The sequence below is a fragment of the Salvelinus sp. IW2-2015 genome, linkage group LG28 (assembly GCF_002910315.2).
Source record: "Salvelinus sp. IW2-2015 linkage group LG28, ASM291031v2, whole genome shotgun sequence".
Classification (NCBI taxonomy): Eukaryota; Metazoa; Chordata; class Actinopteri; order Salmoniformes; family Salmonidae; genus Salvelinus; species Salvelinus sp. IW2-2015.
This window is the reverse complement of record NC_036868.1, coordinates 18,261,930-18,268,088: the sequence shown is the minus strand read 5'-3', so window position 1 is coordinate 18,268,088 and position 6,159 is coordinate 18,261,930.

Genomic DNA, 6,159 nt, shown 5'->3' with positions numbered 1-6,159 from the left:
TACCACGAGATTGGGGAGAAAAAAGGGGGTAAAATTTAAATAAAATTTAAAAAATTTAAAAAGAAACATCAGAGGGAGCACCCCTCTATCCAAATCGACGGGACAGCAGTGGAGAAGGTGGAAAGTTTTAAGTTCCTCGGCGTACATATCACCGACAAACTGAAATGGTCCACACACACAGACAGTGTGGTGAAGAAGATGCAACAGTGCCTCTTCAACCTCCGGAGGCTGAAAAAATGTGGCTTGTCACCGAAAACCCTTACTAACTTTTACAGATGCACAATTGAGAGCATCCTGTCGGGCTGTATCACCGCCTGGTACGACAACTGCACTGCCCACAACTGAAGGGCTCTCCAGAGGGTGGTGCGGTCTGCACAACGCATCACTGGGGGAAAACTACCTGCCCTCCAGGACACCTACAACACCCGATGTCAAAGGAAGGCAAAAAAGATCATCAAGTACATCAACCACCTGAGCCACTGCCTCTGTTCACCCCGCTTCCATCCAGAATCCGAGGTCAGTACAGGTGCATCAAAGCTAGGACAGAGAGATTAAAAAACAGCTTCTATCTCAAGGCCATCAGATTGTTAAACAGCCACCACTAGCACAGAGAGGCGGCTGCCTACCTACAGATTTGATATCATTGGCCACTTTAATAAATGGAACACTAGTCACTTTGATATGGTCACTTTAAGAATGTTTACATATCTCGCATTACTTATCTCATACAGTTGAAGACGGAAGTTTACATACACCTTAGCCAAATACATTTAAACTCAGTTTTTCACAATTCCTGACATTTAATCCTAGTAAAGATTCCCTGTCTTAGGTCAGTTAGGATCACCACTTTATTTTAAGAATGTGAAATGTCAGAATAATAGTAGAGAGAAGGATTCATTTCAGCTCTTATTTCTTTCATCACATTCCCAGTCGGTCAGAAGTTTACACTCAATTAGTATTTGGTAGCATTGCCTTTAAATTGTTTAACTTGGGTCAAACGGTTTGGGTAGCCTTCCACAAGCTTCCCACAATAAGTTGGGTGAATTTTGGCCCATTCCTCCTGACAGAGCTGGTGTAACTGAGTCAGGTTTGTAGGCCTCCTTGCTCGCACACCTTTTTCAGTTCTGCCCACAAATGTTCTATTTGATTGAGGTCGGGGCTTTGTGATGGCCACTCCAATACCTTGACTTTGTTGTCCTTAAGCCATTTTGACACAAACTTTGGAAGTATGCTTGGGGTCATTGTCCATTTGGAAGACCCATTTGCAACAAGCTTTAACTTCTTGACTGATGTCCTGAGATGTTGCTTCAATAATCCACATAATTTTCTATCCCATGATGCCATCTATTTTGTGAAGTGCACCAGACCCTCCTGCTGGCACGAATCCCGTTTCCTGAGTCGGGTTTTTGCCTGTGTTCTGTCCTGGAGTGTTTTTTCCGGCGTCCTGGAACGCACCCTGTCTGGTTGCCGGGCTATGTAGCCAGTTGGCAGTTCTGATTACCCGCACCTGTATCCCATCAGCTATCTGCACACCTGTCCTGATCATCATCTCTCCTCTTCATAAGCCCGGACCTGACATCCATTCCCTGCCGGATCGTGTCCATGAACAGTATGTGTGCCATAGTATCAGCCTCAAGTTGGATAGAATTTGTTTTGTTGTTTTTTTACGTATTGCTTGCCTTAAACTTACCTCCGTTTGTTTTGTCTTCAGTTACTCACCCGGATCATTACCCCATTCCCGCCTGGTCGGAGGAGGATTCCGCTACCCCATTGGATTCACCTATTACTCCCATCAACTCACCACCGCTGCCCGCTACGCCACCTGGATATATCTACCCTATCACTTTCACTTGTAAATAAATACTCACCTTCTTCCTACGCTCCTTGTCCTGGTCTGCTTCTGGGTTCGATTTTGAAAGAACGTGACACCTGCAGCAAAGCACCCCCACAACATGATTGCGCCACCCCCGTGCTTCACGGATGGTGTTCTTCGGCTTGCAAGCCTCCCCCCTCTTTCCTCCAAACATAACAATGGTCATTATGGCCAAACAGTTATATTTTTGTTTCATCAGACCAGAGAACATTTCTCCGAAAAAGTACAATCTTTGTCCCCATGTGCAGTTGCAAACCGTGGTCTGGCTTTTTTATGGCGGTTTTGAAGCAGTGGCTTCTTCCTTGCTGAGCGGCCTTTCAGGTTATGTTGATATAGGACTCGTTTTACTGTGGATAAGATACTTTTGTACCCGTTCCTCCAGCATCTTCTCAAGGTCCTTTGCTGCTGTTCTGGGATTGATGTGCACTTTCGCACCAAAGTACGTTCATCTTTAGGAAGCATCGCTCTCCTTCCTGAGCGGTATGACGGCTGCGTGGTCCCATGGTGTTTATACTTGCGTACTACGGTTGTACAGATGAATGTGGTCCTTCAGGCGTTTGGAAATTGCTCCCAGGGATGAACTAGACTTGTGGAGGTCTACAAAAAAAAAATCTGAGGACTTGGCTGATTTCTTTTGATTTTGCCATGATGTCAAGCAAAGAGGCACTGAGTTTGAAGGTAGGCCTTGAAATACATCCACAGGTACACCTCCAATTGACTCAAATGGTGTCAATTAGCCTATCAGAAGCTTCTAAAGCCATGACATCATTTTCTGGAATTTTCCAAGCTGTTTAAAGGCAGTCAACTTAGTGTATGTAAACTTCTGACCCACTGGAATTGTGATACAGTGAAATAATCTGTCTGTAAACAGTTGTTTGAAAAATGACTTGTGTCATGCACAAAGTAGATGTCCTATCAGACTTGTCAAAACTATAGTTTGTTAACAAGAAATTTGTGGAGTGGTTGAAAAATTTGTTTTCATGACTCCAACCTAAGTGCATGTAAACTTCCGACTTCAACTGTATGTATATACTGTATACTACACTATCTATTCTATACTATCTATTGCATCTTAGCCACTCTGTCACTGCTCATTCATATATTTTACATTCCTTTACAAGTTTGTGTGTATTAGGTTTTGTTGTGTAATTGTTAGATATTACCTGTTAGATACTGCTGCACTGTCGGATCTAGAAGCATAAGCATTTCGCTACACTCGCAATAGCATCTACTAACCAAGTGTATGTGACCAAAACAATTTGATTTGATGACTACGCTGCGCCACAATGGTAGGGATTAGCTGAGCTGGGATTGGGTCATTGAAAGCTATCAATGCACGATTCAGAGAGGGCACAGGGCCAGATATGATGGGTCTTTTGTTAGTAATGTCATTAAAATCATAATGTCATTAAAACCCACATGGACAACGATAGAATCGATTGTCCTGACGTAGTACATTCGGGAGCAGCTTAGTAATGTAATTTACTCTCGCTCCTGGATAGGACATTGTTTTTTCACTGGGAAAGGTCACATTTCTTACCATGGAGCTGTCCAAAATCACTGCTGGCGAGAAGGACGAGGAAATCTGCCCACTCCCACGCTTCACAGGATTCAGGCCTCGGACAGATGGTAAAGCCTCGCTCGATCCAGAGCAGGGACGGAAGGTTGGTGATGTCGACTTTGAAATCATAGTAGTAGGCACTGCGATCGCAGACACCCCCAGCGACGAAGGTGCATGAAGATCAGGCTCCAGGACGGTGAAGGGAGTTATTTCGATTGGAGCTTAAAAAAATGCAAAAAGGGAGGGTAGAGCTCATCCATGAAAACACATTTAAAAGTCTTGACAGGGATGGGATTTGAACCAATGACCTAAACAGACATTGTGTCTGGTAGACTTGGCATTTACCCACTTTTCCAACATGGAAATTATATAATATTGAGAAAGGTGTTTTAAGTTTTGTATTAAGTATGTAATTGATAACTGAGAAGGATACCAAATCTCGGCAAGTTCATTGGAAGAAGTGACACAAGCAGTCCTTCAGCCTAAGTCTCCCAGATGCTTGAATTACAGACACTTGCCACAGTGCCCAACAAAGTTTCACCATGTTGATTAGATATCCAAATACTTTTGGATTGACACTGCAATAAAATGGATTAGGTAGAACCAATGTCCTTGAAAGTTTGCTGTGTCTTGGTCTAATTGCAAGGTAGTTATTTCGATTGGAGCCTAAAAAAAGCAAAAAGGTAGGGTGAATCTCCTCCATGAAGACACATTGAAAAGTCTTGACAGGGGTGGGATTTGAACCCATGACTTAAACAGACATTGTGTAAGGTAGACTTTGCAACCTGGAACATAACAATGTAGAGAAATATGTTTTAAGTTTTGTAGAACTGCGTAATTGATAACTGAGAAGATACCAAGTCTAGGCAAGGTTCTTGGAGGAAGTGACTGTGAATCTCGAAAAACAGCTTTGGTGCTTACTGGTCTTGCACATTCAACACTGCAGGTTCTACTCCTAGGGGCTTTCCCCTGTTGGATTCTAGCTGAAAATATACCTATTCATGTTACCATGTCTTATTGATTACTTTACATGTATAAGTTAGGTATAGGTTGGGGTCAATGAAGGGTGGGTAGGAATGAGGTTCATGGAAATGCAGAAAGTTTACATTCTGTCAAACATGTTATTGTTGGATATCTAGCCTTCTAAGGAGAGAGGCATAGGAAAACAATCTGGTTTCAGTCACTGGTAAGCTTGGACAGCCGTGGAATTAGGGAGGAGCGAGGAATTCAGCCTGAGGTCAAGTAAACAGATGAAGTGAGATGAGTTTTTACTCTGTGTGTTCAGAACCTAACAGTTGCATTGTCGGCAGGATTCACCACAATTTACAGTCGAACTGGAGAGTCCGAATCAGTGAAACAGGAGCTGGCACCAAAAACTAGATAGAGAGAGTCGTAGGCTGAATACAAATTGTAGGATACGGACCTAGCCTGAGCTTTTTCAGTACTCCCATTGTATTATGACCAGTCGTAGATATATGGTATAGGGTAAGTCCTGGAAAGTAAGCCTGAGCCGGGTGGTCCCTTCGGAGGGTAAGTACAAGGGGGAAAATCATGATGGTTCCTGCTAGAGTCATAAAGAATAGGGTAAGTCCTGGAAAGTAAGCCTGAGCAGACTGGTACCTGTGGGGATTAAGTCCTAGGGGGCACATCCCGAGTGGGGTTGGTTCCCTGCTAGACCTGTAAAGGGGGGGGGGGGGGGGGGGGGTGAAATCCCGCTGTGGTGGCCATGAGGTTATAGAGTGTGTGTGTTAATGGATAAATTGTAATGCTTGTGTTCTAGTATAGTAGGTTGTAGAGAAGTAGTCCATGTAGAAGGACAAAGGAATGAAATGCATACGGTGGAGAATAGGAGATATCCGAGAATATCTGTGCTTTCAGATTAAACCTTGTCAGTGAGTGGGAATATGGATGGCGATAGAAGGTTGCCTATAAGTTCTGGAGGAGAGCCTCATCCATGGTTGGAAAAGCGACAGGACATTAGAACTGTCAAGCCTGCTCCTGCTCCCCCTCCCTGGCGCTCAAAGGCGCCAGGCTTCCCAGCATTAGGCACTCCTGCCACCATCATTATGCACAACTGCCTTCCCCCGTCATGCTCATCAGCAATTATTGGACTCACCTGGACTCAATCACCTGTGTCATTACCTCCCCTATATCTGTCCGTTTCCAAACTTTGTTCCCTGCTTCAGGATTAATGTTCGTATGTCGTTATGTTACCCGGTGCTGATGCTGTTCCTGTCCTGTTTAATGTCTGTGCTATATTAAATGTTGACTCCCCATACCTGCATCTCATCTCCAGCGTCGGTTCTTACAAGAACATTGTTTGGAAGTGATGTGTGTATTAGCAGTAGCAATAAGGAGAGACGTTGGTTTATTTCCTATTGGGGCGGGGAACCGTGACAGATTATGTGGAAATAGGAAGACAGCTGTGAATAATTTTGGTAACGTGTGTTGTCAACAACAGTGGTATTTGAGGCATAACACTGGTATAAGACATTAGGTCACCAGTATTCTCCAGTAGTAAATTGGCAGACGCTTCAGTATTGTTTCTAATACAAGGTGTCAGGTCCCGTGACCAAATTATTAAGTACCTATGTTGTAACTATTCTCCGGGAAGTGGGTATCACTACCTACAAAATAGTTAAAATTGGCATGTATTAGAGCCGTAGGTGAGGAAATCTAAAGACCGTGGACAGCGTCGGATTAATAACTATTGAAATGGCGACTG